The following is a 14,996-nucleotide window of genomic DNA, read 5'->3' as shown; positions in this document are numbered from 1 at the left end:
GGCACCTACTACTCGTTCTCCTATAACCTTGCGCTTGGCATCTCCAAAATATTAACCTTGCGATTGGCTCTTCGCCTCTTCGGGAAGTCGAGCAATAATGGTAGTGCAGTATATATCGTTCTGGCTATATGAGACCGAATGAATTGCTGCACGTCCACCACGTGGGCGAGGGTCGAGGGCGAGGGAGAGTGCTACATACGGAGCAAAATGAGTGAATCTGCACTCTAAAATACGTCTATATACATCAGTGTTTGGAGTATGTACTAGTAGTTCATATTGAGATCTACTAAAGGACATATATATTCCAAACAATATGATATAATCTCTATAACCAAGGTAGTAGGGACGAGGACTAAACGAAGGGAGTGCTAAATTTTTCTCCTCGTCCTGCGAGCCACCGCGCGCATGGGCGAGGGAGTGGGCGTAAGGTGGAGCAAGCTTCACCTCATCCTGCGAGCCACCGCGCCCGTGGGCGGGGGAGACGGCGTACTAAGCAAGCTTCTCCTCGTTCTGCGAGTTGATGGGACACATCAAAAGTACTCATGTGTATAGAGCCTTGCCTCTAAGGTAGGCCCCACATGGTTTGCCTCTTTTTTTAACATAACACGTCAAGTCGCAATTTGTTTGTTCACCCATGGTAGACGATCCTCCCTCCACCAAGTGGACAACCAGTACACGTGCCAAATTACCACGTGGGCTGCCTTTTTTGTACAGAAATGAGCTCCACCGTGTACCCGCGCGGGTGTGGTTGGGAAAGAGACGGGAGTACGTGCGCCGTGCATGCACGTCTTCTCTTCGTGCACGTCCCCCAGCTACGTGGGTGGGTGTGAGAGATACAAACCGTGTTCGTGAGTGTTTTTTTGTTTTGGGGTGGGGGTGGGGTGGGGTTGATTTCGTGAATTATTTGTGGGAATATGTGTCGATGACATCTCAAACAAAATTTTGCATGCAATGTGTGTGAAATGGAGGCCTATCCATATCATACATAGAGGGTCGGGCAATCCACGAGAAGAGAGGGAGGGGTCATAGCTATCGATAGAGTCAAAGAGAGGATCAAGTGGGTGGGTGCGAGATCGATGAAGAGAGCCATCAAAATTGTGTGTGTGCAAGTCAAAGATATAGGGCAACTGGCCTACCGGAACGTTAGAGGGCAGATGTCAAGTTTGTGTGTGGCAGGGAGACATGACTAGAGCGCTCGATGTATCGGTGTGTGTGGGGGGGGGGGGGGTGGGGGAGGGGTAGGCAGAGGCCTAACTATAGAGGTAGAACGACTCGTATATGTGTTGAGAAGGAGAGACCCAGCTATGTCTTGAGGGAGATCGGTCGACATCCATACATAACGGAAGGACGGGAAATATGATGGGACAGAGAGAGAGAGGAGAGAGAGAGGGAGGGAGAGGGAGGGAGAGGGGTAGAGTGCTGGATGGGTGATGGAGTTGCTTCTCGAAGATGGTGGGAGAGGCCTACTAGACAAACTGAGGGTGGAACTGCAATGTTATCAATAAGAGTGGGGATGTGTTTCTGTGTGTGCCTGTGCGTGATAGATCTGTCGGGACGCATCCATGGATGATGAAGGGGAACCATGTGTTTGGTAAGCAAACCTAACTAGATGGGTAGATCAATTGTTGTTTGTCGGAGGAAGGGAGAGACACAACTAATGAGGTAGATCGATTGACGTGTGGGTAAAAACGAGTTATAAGGACCTAGCTAGCTATATGTATAGCGAGAGATCGGTCGGTGTACGTCCATTTGTTGGAGGCAAATAAGGCCCAGCGAGACGGATAGACAGAGAGAATGGAGCTAGGAGGTGGTGCGAGAGGCCCAACTACTAGCTAGATAGGGGAAGGAGTGTGCGGTTGTGAGATCGATGAAAAGAGGGGCAAGAGTTTACACGTGTGTCTGACCGTATGAGAGACACGAGGTAAGGACACATAAAGGAGGAGATTGAAGGTGTGTGTGTATGTTGTAGGCAGGCATCGCTGGAGAGGTTTATCGATCGGTGTGTGTCGGAAAGGAGTTGTGGAGACTCTGGGAGAACGACCTAAAGAGAAAAATCAATGTGCCCGGTGGATAGAATGCCGAGGGAGGGGGAGGGCGAGGAGGGCGTGTGCATGCACGAGAGAAAGTTAGTGGTAGCTACAAAGGTTAGAGGATTGTGTGGGTCTAAGAGGCTAACAAAGATCATAATTTGATATGAAAGCGGATTCATATATTTGAATAGGAGATCATAGTGTTTTAAACATTGCATGCATGAATATAGCGGTGATACACGTGCTGTGCACATGTTATACCATAATGTGATAATGCATGGCGTTTGCAACTCACAGCTAAATGCCGAACAATCCAAACCATACTATACATCAAACAATCTCACATTTTATTTGAATTTGTGATAATGTGTGGCATTTGCAGCTTGCAACTAAATACCGAACAATCTAAACAATACTATATATCGAACATTCTCACATTTTATTTGAATTTGTGGTAATGTGTGGTGTTTGCAACTCACATCTAAATACTTGTAGGTGTAGGGGGCGGGGCACCATACATAATGTGATAAACACATTATACATATGAGACATGGTTTAGATTATGAAGATCTAGCTAGAGCTAGAAATGTAATGTGATTTGGAATCAAAATAAAGTGGATTCAAAAAAATCTAGTTCGAGTTCATATAGTACACATAGTTCATATGTAACTCGAGACAAATCATGTGGTGTGCTGTGAAGATAATACACAAACGATGGTTTAACTTGACAATAATGATGATTGTAGATCTTATTAAAACAGAGAAACGAATTCAAATGCTTTGACTTCACAACAATCATTACTGTAGATCTTATTCAAATAGAGAAACGAATTCAAATTTAGTTCATATTGGAGCGGTAGTATATACGTTTGGAATGCACTAAAACGTTCATTTGAGTAGTAGGTTGCATGCATTATACACGTAGCGAAATATTTTAATTGAACATAACATGAATTCAAAGTTTTGAATGACATTTGTAGTGCGCATTGATTTGGTACAGTACACGTTAGGCTTGTCCGGAAATTTCAACCCGCGCCTTGTTAGCCCGAAATATTTAAGATATATCTTTGTCTCGTTGTGCTCCGACAACTCCCTCCATCTCAACCCGCGCCTTGCTGTTCCAAAATTACAACGCGCGCGAAAAATCCCACCTCCTGTGAAATCCCGACATGCGAAATGCCCGTGGTACCCCTGAAACGAAAGAACCGCCTCAAATCGGTGGGGGTACTTTCGTAACTTACCCCACATTTCGGACAAGTGCGTCTCTAAGCCATGGTTCCCCACTGCCATCCCATCCGCCCACCCATTCGTACACCGAGGCCGCGAAAACCCGCGACGAAACCCCACACCCTGCTCCGTCCGCCACCCAGCCGGAGCCTCTTCCCCGACGACGTCGTCCACAGCAACACCTCGACGTCCCTCATCCACCGTACCGGATGAGGATCCGTCGTCGATCTCATCGTCCCGCCGGCTCAGCCACCCCGTCCTCCACCTCCAAGGAGCTGCCCCGACGTTCCCCTCGTCTTTTGCGCCACCTCCATTCCTGCACCGCCGTCTTCACCTGCACCACCGGAAGAGCATCATCATCACCGTTTCCTCGGATGAAGCTGCGGCCTAATCGGCGCCACCAAAGAGGTTGTACACTAATCGCCGCATTTTCTTCTTGATTCGATCTCACGATGCTGCCGGCGCTCGGTCCCGAGCCGACACGGCGCAGCTCCATCCACGGCGGCGTCGCCGGCCACTTCCTCCACGACGTCGCTCCCTCGGCGGCGACGTCCACATCAGTAGGAGCTACTGCTGCTTTACTTGCTCGCGCTGCTGCTCTGCTCTTGCTCTCGGTCCCCTGCCTGGTTTGCTCTTGCTATTGCTCTTGCTCGCGCTGCTGCTCTCGCTCTTGGTCTTGCTTGCGATGCTGCTCCGATTTAGCTACACTTCAGTGGACTGAATCGACTTTTGGGTCAGTCGATTTTCAGGGGGTGGGGGGGGGGGCTCGCCGGGGTGAAGGAAGATCCAGCCGCAGCGGGGAGGGGGGCTCGCCGGAGAGGTACCCCACTATCTATCTTAGGGTTCAGGATGGGGGCGGTGGTCGCCAGCGGTGGCGGGGCGTTGGCGGGGCGGTGGCGTGGGGATCGCCGGAGAAAAAGCTCGGCACGGGGGGGGGGCCTAGAGGGATGGCCGGGGCGGCGGCGGACCGGCGGTGGGGAGTGTTTTCGGGCCGGGCGGGGCGTGCTGTTTGGCCGGTGGTGGCTGGCGGCTCAGGGGGTGGAGGTTGAAGATGAACCGCAGGCACTTGATTTCGTATCCAACGGCTGCAAAATCGACTGACCAGAGATGAAAAAGTCAGTCGACCGACGTGTAGCCTCACCTTGCTAGTGCGTTCAGTTTCGACAACAAAATTCAGTTTCGACAGCAAAATTCAGTTTCGACAGTTAAGTTCTGTTTCAACAGTTAAGTTCAGAGATGAGCGTCTGATGTATTTTACATCTAGCACTTTGTGGTTATGTATTTTACGTCATGTATTGGAGATGCTATTAGAATTCCACTCAGGTTAACGTTGTTCGTTGTCTCTCTTGTCCTGCTTCAGCCTCGGCGTCGTACAACTCACCGGAGCTGCTCCAACGACGAAACCCTCCATCACAGCGGAGCAGTACCTCGGGCTCCATCTCCAGACGCCTAAGATCTTCTTCCCCTCCTCCGACAGCAAAGTCAGCCAGAGCATCCTCACCGGCCAACCCAATCACGCTGAGATCGACATGGCTTCGCCAAAGAGGTTGTACACTTGTTGCATCTCTTTTTTACTCTACATGTTATATATATTGTCCACTGAGCACACGGATTTGTTCCTTTAGTGTCTCCTTGAAAGAAAAAAACGTAGGAATTTTAATTGTCACTTGTCCTCCTTTTCAAATTCCTATTCATGAAGCACAAGACTAAGAGATAGTAGCATAATAGCATTATAACCGTACATTTTCTTGTGGTTTGACTTAATCTCACCATGCTTCTTTGCATCCTGTGATCTTCCAATTGTTGTGAATCAAACACCCAGATTGGCAGAAATCCTGTGTTTTTAAATTCTCTGTTTTGCACGTGCATTCCTATCCTATTCCTGTCTATTTCCTATCCCTGCATTGTAGGAATCCTCCAATTCAAACGAGCCTTACAGAATTACTTCTCTTATAGATAGTTGTCAAAGAAAACCTTGCGTGGTTTGTCCTACTCCTGCTGCGCCGTCGTCCACCCCAGCTCAGCTGCTCCAACGACAGAAGGGTCCAGCACAGCAGGGATCCAGCCTCCAGACTGTCTTTCGCCGCCTCAGATCTTATTCCCCGCCGTTGGCAGCCATGAAAATTGCATTACCATCATCAACCGAGCAGATGACCTCGAGGACTACACGGGTCCGCAAGAGAGGTCGCACTCTTTCGTGTCTGCTTACGTTATGCATCGCTTAATATTACATGCTACTTTATCGTCCTGTTCACCGATTAGACTCTGAGTCAGCTCCAAACTAATGGTCAAACTTGAGTTTTTAAATGGTTGTGGGGTACATATCGGGGCCGCTATCAATAGTATCTATCTACTATCTGGTTAATCTCCGGTGTCTACTATGAGTTTCGTGTTGGGTGGGAAACAAACAGTAAAGAAGCCATTATCTGTATTTTTTAACTGAAGCCATTATCTGCCTGCTATTATTGGTTTTGGGTCTATCCACAGGTTGCTACCATCACTCTGGATTTCTGCATGCACTCCTTACATAATCTCACTATGTTTTATTCCTATGCATGACAGTTATTGTAAACAATGGAACTGAACATGTAGAGCAAAAGACACGAGCCTTGCGTGGCAATAAAATTTCATGCAGACGTCGCTCCATGGTAGGCGCAAAGGCAGCCCCCCCCTCCACGCATTTCGGATTGTAATCGCACTACTAGGAAAATGGCTATAGATGGAATGGCCACTAATGGCGCACCAGACATGTGGTGCGTCATTGCTATATAGCAATGGCGCACCATGTGCTGGTGCGCCATTAGTGTGAAAGACACTAATGGCGCACCAGACAAACGGTGCGCCATTAGTAACAATATTTTTTATTTTTCCAGACATACTAATGGCGCACCAGGACATGGTGCACCATTACTAGTTGTAACTAGTAATGGCGCACCAGCAACATAGTGCGCCACTAAAATATTTTTTTTATTTTTTACTTTTTTGCAAAACTACTAATGGCGCACCGGGTGCAGTGCGCCATTACTAGTTTAAGATAGTAATGGCGCACTGCTCCCCGTGCGCCATTAGTGTTTTTTTGCAAAACTACTAATGGCGCACCACCAGCAGGTGCGCCATTAGTAACCAGGGTTACTAATGGCGCATTGTGTGGTGGTGCGCCATTAGTAACCTGGGACGAGCTATGTATTTTGGACAGCCACACCTACCCACTCACTTTCCCCACTTCATTCTCTCCTCCCTCCTCCAAGCTTGACTCGGCTGCCTCCTCCTCCTCACCTCATTTGCACCATAAATTCATCCAAATTACGTGGTTAAAGCCCCTTTTTTTGATAGGTAAGTAAGGGGAAGCTATCTTTATGTTGTTCTCCCTCCAACAACGTGCGCACATGCACTTTTTATGTCGTAGCTAGATCTATGTATGTTTGTGGTGTTGCATATGTTTGTGGTGTTGCATATATGTTTGTGTTTGCAGGTACCGGTATTTGAAATGCGATAGTTGCCAATATTTTGCCGGAATGTTGATTCATTTCCGTTTCGGCGAGAATTTTGGCACTATGCATTCTTTTTGGTCCTATTTTTAGGGAAAGTCATGCCAAATTTTTTCTTGGTTCTAAAATATCGTTTTGCTCTACCCCGCAGGTGACCATGGTCCGCACGATGACCGAAGGCATCGTGAATAGGTTTTTGAGCTCTGCGAAGGCCGAGATGCTTGAAAAGAACGAGACGGAGATAAGATGTCCGTGTCGAAGATGCAAGCTGAAGAGCCTTATTGCGGACCCGGATTCCGGGCAGGTGCGGGACCACCTGCTCTTGCGTGGTTTCATGGATGGCTATCGGTGGCAAGGTGATGAAGATGACTATGAAGTCGTCCATGGGGGTCGGGCAAGAAATGAGGATGGGCAGCAAGACAACCACCGCGGCTCGGGCGGGCGAGAAGACGAAGAATCTCCAGGACATGATCACGACGGTGATGCTGTACACAGTCATCATGTAGAAGATGCCGGACATGATGATGAGGAAGATGCGGGAGCAGACGAAGGGCATGATCATGAAGATGAAGATGCCGGCGGAGCAGACGACGATGGACCATCGATGGGCTGGGTGCAGGACCCTCATATTCAAGAGCTGCTTCTCAAGCAGACGGATAACGCAAGAGCTGCCGCCCGAGAGAAAGCCAAGCTGGATCAACTGGAGATAGACGCGGTTACTCCATTGTATGAAGGATGCAGGCCCGAGGATACTCGCTTGAAAGTAACGCTCATGGCTCTGGAGATGAAGGTAAAGCACAAAATGACCGACGCATGCTTCGACGAGAACATGTCATTCTGGCACGAACGTCTTCCCAAGGGGAACAAGTGCCCGACCAGTTTCGAGGAGGCGAAGAAAATCGTGTGTCCTCTGGATTTACCGCACGTGAAATACCATGTGTGCATGAACAATTGCATCATTTATCGGGACGAGCACAAGGAGTCTACCATATGTCCGGTGTGCGGCGTCACTCGATACAAGAAGAGGAAGAAAGCTCCTCGAAAAGGGGTGTGGTACTTTCCGATCACTCCTTGTCTGCAGCGGTATTTCGCGGACCCTAAGGTAGCAAAGCTCCTGCATTGGCACGCGGATAGGGAGGAGAAGAAGCGAGAAGATGACGCAAATGATCCGGAGATAAATAAAAAAGACAAGATGCTGAGTCACCCTAAGGATGGGAGCCAGTGGGAAGCGTTGAACTTCGAACACCCAGAATTTAACGATCCAAGGAACATCGTGCTGGGCGCGAGCACCGATGGAGTCAATCCGTTTGGCAGCCAGAGAAGCACACATAGCACCTGGCCTGTGTTTGTGTGGATGTACAACCTTCCCCCCTGGTTGTGCATGAAGAGGAAGTACATTCACATGAGTATGCTAATTGAAGGGACGAAACAACCAAGGAACGACATCAATCTGTATCTGGGGCTGCTGGAAGAGGAGCTAGACACGCTGTGGAAAACACCAGCCAATACGTGGGACGCCGCAGAGAAAGAATATTTCCCTATGAGAGCCGCACTGCTCACGACGGTGCATGACTATCTCGGTTTCGGATATCACGTGGGGCAGGTGGTCCACGGATTTTCTGGATGTGTCAGGTGCATGGATGACACAACGTATCGCCAGCTAGATAGAGATCCCGGGTCTTCGAAAACCGTGTTCATGGGACATCGAAGGTGGCTTCGCGACGATGACCCGTGGAGGAAATGCAAGGATCTGTTCGATGGTGAAACCGAACCCCGAAGACGCCCGCGTACGAGGAGCGGCGAGGAAATAGACGAGCTGTTGAAAAATCGGAAAGATTGCCCACTGCCGGGAAAGAAGCAAAAGGCGCCAGAGCCGGGAAAGAAGCGAAAGGCGCCAGAGCCAATGCTGAACGTATGGAAAACGAGGTCTGTTTTCTGGGACTTGCCGTACTGGAAGATCCACCGTGTGCCTCACAGCCTTGATGTCATGCATATCACGAAGAACGTGTGCGAGAGTTTGCTTGGTACCCTGCTCAACATGCCAGAGAGGACCAAAGATGGGCCGAAAGCAAGGGCAGACTTGAAATCAATGGGCATCAGGGAGGAGCTTCACGCTAATGATGATCATGATGATGAGGCGAAGCAGGACACGGAAAGTCGTCGCAAAGGCAAAAAGGCCAAGAAGACCGGAAATGACTTCCCTCCCGCGTGCTTCACTCTAAGTCAGGAGGAGATCGATCAGTTTTTCACCTGCCTCATAGGAGTAAAACTTCCTTACGGTTACGCGGGGAAGATAAGCAGATACCTAGACTCAGTGAAGCAGAAGTTCAGCGGGATGAAGTCTCACGACTGTCACGTGCTGATGACGCAGATACTTCCAGTTGCAATCCGTGGGATCATGGACGCGCACGTCCGTGAAACGCTATTTGGCCTATGCAACTTTTTCGACGTCATCTCTCAGAAGTCGGTTGGCGTGAGGCAACTCAGAAGGCTACAGGAAGAGATCGTGGTGATACTATGCAAGCTTGAGATGTACTTCCCTCCCGCATTCTTCGACGTTATGGTGCATCTGCTGGTCCATATCGTGGAGGATATCATCCAACTCGGGCCGACGTTCCTGCACAGCATGATGCCGTTCGAAAGGATGAATGGTGTCATCAAAGGATACGTTCGCAACATGTCACGTCCAGAGGGAAGCATAGCCAGGGGCTTTCTGACCGAAGAGTGCATCTCCTACTGCACGAATTATCTTGGCATCGAGAACCCCGTTGGTCTGCCCGTCAACAGGCACCTCGGCAGGCTCGCTGGATGGGGTCACCGTGAGGGTCGCCGCGAAATGCATGTCGACTTCGATGGTCGACTCGCCGACTTTGAAAGAGCAAACCTAGTCGCGCTACAACACATAGACGTGGTCGATCCTTGGGTGGTAGAGCACAAAACGTTTATTGTGAAGACGTACAATGACCGAGGCCAACAGAGGATAGACGGAGATATAATCAAAGAGCACAACTCATGTTTCACGCGTTGGTTCAAGCAGAAGCTTCTGTCGTACCCTTTACATGAGGATTCTTCCGCGGAAGAACAACTCATATTCGCCTTGTCACAGGGCGCCGAGCACAACCTGATGACGTATGAGGCGTACGATATCAAAGGCTACACATTCTACACCGAGGACAAGGACATGAAGAGCGATGGTTATCAGAACTCCGGGGTAACGATGGAATCCTACACCGGTAACGACAAGGATAGATACTACGGAAGGATCGAGGAGATCTGGGAGCTGAGCTACGCTGGAGAGAAGGTCCCGATGTTCCGTGTCAGATGGGCCAAGAGCGTCATAAAAGAAGACCGGTATTTCACCACCATGGTTATACCCGAAGCCAAATCCAAGACCGCAGGCGTGAACGTCACCGCGAAAATGAGCCATGGGTACTGGCTTCCCAAGTGGACCAATGCTTCTTCATTACCGACCCATCAAAGCCCAGTCGTGTTGTCGTGAGGAGAGGCAAAAGGAAGATCATCAGAATGGATGGAGTCGCCAATGAGCAAGACTTCGACAAGTACGGCGACCCGAAGATGGAACATGACGACGACGATGAAGTATTAGCATACACCACAAGAAGAAGCAGGACCACCCTACCTAAAGGACGTCCGTTCAAGAGAAGAACTCCATTTACGAAAAATAAGGGCAAGAAGATTGTGAACAGATAGCTAGCTAAGATCGATTGTATTTAAATTGTAGCCTTCATTTCTCGATTGTATTTCATGGGCACTTTTTGAACTCATGAATGTTTTTAAATTTCATGGACACTCGATTGTATTTCTCGATTGTAGCCGACACCCCGCACCCTCCCCCGCTCCACCGGCCGCCGCCGCCGACCCCCGGCCCGCACCCTCCCCCACTCCACCGTCGCCGACGACCCACCGCACCCTCCCCCGCTCCACCGGCCGTCGCCGACGACCCCCCACACCCTCTCCCCCGCACCCTCCCCGGCCCGCTCCACCGTCACAAATGAATGCAACTAAATTTGCAAAAAAAAGCATAAAAAAATTATTACTGTTATGATTTAAACAAGTTTGAACATATTTAAACACAAATAAATATCAAACAGCATTTTAAATGAATAAAAAAAATTGGGGAGCCTGGGAATCGAACCCAGGACCTCCTAGTGTGTGTGCTACGTGCTGACCAGTCGGGCTAGTGGACGTGTTCTGATGGAGATAGGGTTAGGTGGGATATAACCTGACCAGTCGGGCTAGTAAGTAAAACCAAATTCTAATGGCGCACCAGGGGGAGGTGCGCCATTAGAGTTGACGTACTTATGGCGCACCAGGGGGAGGTGCGCCATTAGAATAGACATACTTGTTCCCTGGCCTCGCACTGTCGCCTCCCTCCCTCCCTCGCTCGCCAGATCCCCCACTCCTCGACCCCAACCGTACGCCGCCGCCCCCTTGCTCCGCCCCCTCCGTCCGCCGCGCTTGCACGTCGTCCACCGCTGTGGTCTTGCGCTGCCTCGACGCCGCCGCCCCGACCCCCGCCGGACTCCACCCCCGCCCCAGCACGTACGTCCCCTCCCTCCCTTCCCCCATCCCCCTAGCTTCTCCTCCTCCTCCTCTCACCACCCGTGCCTTCTTCTGCTCGAAAGGTCAAGAAGGCGGCCAAGGACGCCGACGACATCACGGGCCCCTTCCTCCGGATCGCCGCCCGCAGCCTCCTCGACGCCGGTGTCCACCGGAGCACCACGACCGCGTCTCCGACCTCGTCTCTGCTCCACCGCCGTCTACGACCTCGTCTGCGACCGCGTCCATCAAGGTGAGTTCTTCCATGGATCACTTCCAGGCCGTCGGTGCCATCCTGTTAATCAAGAGTGCTACTCCATCTAACTGTCATGAGGGATTATGGTGAATTTGCAATGCAATGCCAGTACTACACCTGACGATTTGCAATGCCAGTGTGAATTTGCAGTGCAAAAAAATTGCCAGGTCTGCACAATTGTTGTTCTAGTTACTTTCGAAACAAGGAGAGCTTTGATGTTGACTAGCATGCTGATAAATTATGAGAAATTAAAGTTTCTCTGATATGCCAGCAAGAAAATTCCTGTTGTTAAATTCACTGAAAATTCAGTTAATTTGGCTTTACTGAAAACCTTACTGAAACTAAATTCAGTTAGCTGGGTCATCTTCCACTTGAGAGGCTGGAATGATATCAGTGGCAATTATTTCCTATGATATGATGTAGCAGTAGTAGTAGTATATTGTGCTTAGGGCATGAATCATATGCAGCAGTAGTAGTAGTATTTTGTGATGAGGTTGGAGATTATGACCCCCAAACTAAATCTCCTAGGACCACAAATCATATCATCTCATCCATATAAGAAGCTTGAACAACACCTTAACAATGAGGCACTACTAATTGGGCTGTTGTTTCCTCCCCAAAAGAAGGCATCTGTGTGTTGCTTCTCAACCCTGGTGCCTTGCAGGTGAGATCACCTGCTTTACAGCTTTCTCTTGCTGCATAGGAAAGGTATTTTGCAGTGCTCAAGCAAAGTGAGGATAGTTTTTGCACAACAGCTGAATGTAACTGAATTTTTGAACACATGAATTGTAGATAGTTTCAGTTAACTAAGATTGGCAAAATATCTTGTTTCAAATATAGCCTATGCATGTCTTGTTTTCTGGTTATGGATATTGTATAGTACTGCATATCTTGTTTTTTTGTAATATAATGCTTACCAAAGGTTTCAATATTTTGCTGTTACCATTGTTCTTTGAGCATAATTCTTTTTCATTTCCTACTATCCTTATTCTAATTCTCTTAAATTTTGAAGCTGGAAATAAACTGCCAAAACTGAAAGAAATTGGAGTGTTGAAGATATGCTAGTGCTGAATTTTAGTAGTAGACTAAAATAAATTTTAGAATGACTGAATGTATGCAGCCTGCAGTAGTGTAGCTGTACCAAAATCACATATGCCCTAATGTATGCAGTCATGTTTTTATGCCATTCTGACTTCTCCACTGGGACTTCTCTCTTGTGATGTCTGTTTTGTTTCTGCAAAAACCCATTCAGTAGTGTGGGACTGTGGATCATTAGCAAGGAAACCCTGCTTTAGTTCAGACTTCAGAGATATTTGCCTTTGCTTCAATAGGTAGTTTGCTCACAGTCTAAGTTGAGCTGATTTTGTTGGGTGACCTATTAGATCTGGAATGGAAGCTCACATAAGTTGAGCTGCTTTTTGTCCATATGAAAGCAGAGGACCATATGGTCTGTGGCCTTTTCATCCATATGAAAGTAGAGGCACATTGTGGTGCTAGTTTGCTGGGTTTTGTCTCCGACCATTGTGTCGTGATGAATTTGCAGGTACCCCGAGAGGCCCTTGAGTTTGCTGGGATGTCGATTAACTTCCGTTCCGGCAAATTCGGGTACTCCATATGTCCTATTTTCAGCAAAGGTCATGCTGAAATTTTCCCTATGAGATTTAGCATGACTTAGCTAAAAATAGGACATATGGGGTACTTGTGACTAATGCATGGGCCGGGGTATCTTAGTACTTAGTTAAGTAGGATCGACTGCCCCGCCATTCTTACTGCATTAAACCATAGGTGGCAATAGAGCCAAGTGATTACGCCCAACTTAGAATTCTCCTTAGCATCGATAAACCCTAGATGATAAACCCAACATAGGTGGCAATAGAGCCAAGTGATTAGTGCCAAGTGATTAGCCCCAACCTAGGGTGCCTCGGCATCGATAAACCCTAAATGATGAAAACTTAACTTAGCATTTAGGGTGCCTCGGCGTCGACAAACCCTAAATGATGAAACCTTGGCTTCTATAGGGTGCCTCAGTGTCGATGAGAACCTAAATGATGTACGCTTAGGCTTTTAGGGTGCCTCGGCGTCGACAAACCCTAAATGATAAAAGATTAGCTTTTAGGATGCCTCGGTGTCGACAAACCCTAAATGATGAGACCATGATCTTGTTCCTTGACAATAACCAACTTTTTGACCAAACTTTTTTCCTATTTAGAGCGAAACATGGCCCACAACGGTGAGGCCGGCGGTTCGGGCGGCAAGAAATTCTGGGAGCTGTCCCGAGAGATGGAGGAAGAACCTCACCGCTATCGGGACGATGCCGCGGAAGACACCGATCCTGACTACACAACCCCTAGTGGGGTCGGGGATGATGACACCACTGATGGTGCCGCCGAGGATGCCACCACTGATGATGGCGGCGCACGCACAGATGGCAGCCAACCGAAGAGGCAACGGAAGGACCGGCACCCGAACATGCTCGGCACCGTCAAGGAGGAATTTACTGAAGTGAACTCCGACAGGCATCCAACGGCGCCCAAACATGTAGTCAAGGGGTACTCGGTTCAGCTCGGGTGCATTCTCCGGAGCACCGTCTCGATCAACACCGAGAACCTAAGGCATAAGGACCGAGGGAATTTGCGCTGCCTCCTCTTCACGAAGCTGCACGAACGATACAAGTTCCCCAATGAGTTTGCAAACACACACCTCTCAGGGAATAAAGTGAACAGTGCCGCCCTCACGAGGATGAGCACGGCCCTGTCTACATGGAGAAGCACGATGAAGGCAATGATTGAAAAACGTGATAGTTATGAGAAGATCAAGGCGAAATATCCTTTGATGAGCGAAGATGACTACAAGGAGTTCAAGATCAAGTGCGATTGCAGCGCAACCTCCGAATCAAGTCAGTGGGGGAAAGAAATGCGGAAGTTGAACTTAGGGGTCCACCAACTCGGTCCCGGCGGTTATAGAGTGGCGGAGCCTATATGGGACAAGGAGGACGCGGAGCATGCCGAGCAAGGCCTACCGCCCCGCTTCGAGAAATTAACTGACAAGCAGACCAGGAACTTTGTCAGGGCCCAGTACAAGGAGGACCCGGTAACAAAGGAGCTTACCACGGATCCGAAGACCAAGGCGCTTGAGAAACTTCTGGTAAGGAATACACCCCCGCGTAATTAGCTACATATATGGTTGCATTCTAGTTAATGAAGCCAAATTTCTAAATGGTTCACATTCCTTCCGCAGGAGGCTAAAAGCAGTAGCGCGGGGTCATCTCAGAGCTCCCCTTTTGACACCCCTTTAAATAGGGCGTTGAACGTAATGAAAAACAAGGATAAGCTCAGTAAGCCGTCGTCAGCTGGTCGTGTGGCCGGCAAAGGCTTGTCCACAAAATGGTCGTCATACTATACCGCTGGTGGGCGAAAGGAGAAAAGACCATCTTGG

The sequence above is a fragment of the Triticum aestivum genome, chromosome 1D (assembly GCF_018294505.1).
Source record: "Triticum aestivum cultivar Chinese Spring chromosome 1D, IWGSC CS RefSeq v2.1, whole genome shotgun sequence".
Classification (NCBI taxonomy): domain Eukaryota; kingdom Viridiplantae; phylum Streptophyta; class Magnoliopsida; order Poales; family Poaceae; genus Triticum; species Triticum aestivum.
The sequence above is the reverse complement of the archived record's forward strand: the minus strand, read 5'-3'. Positions refer to the sequence as shown.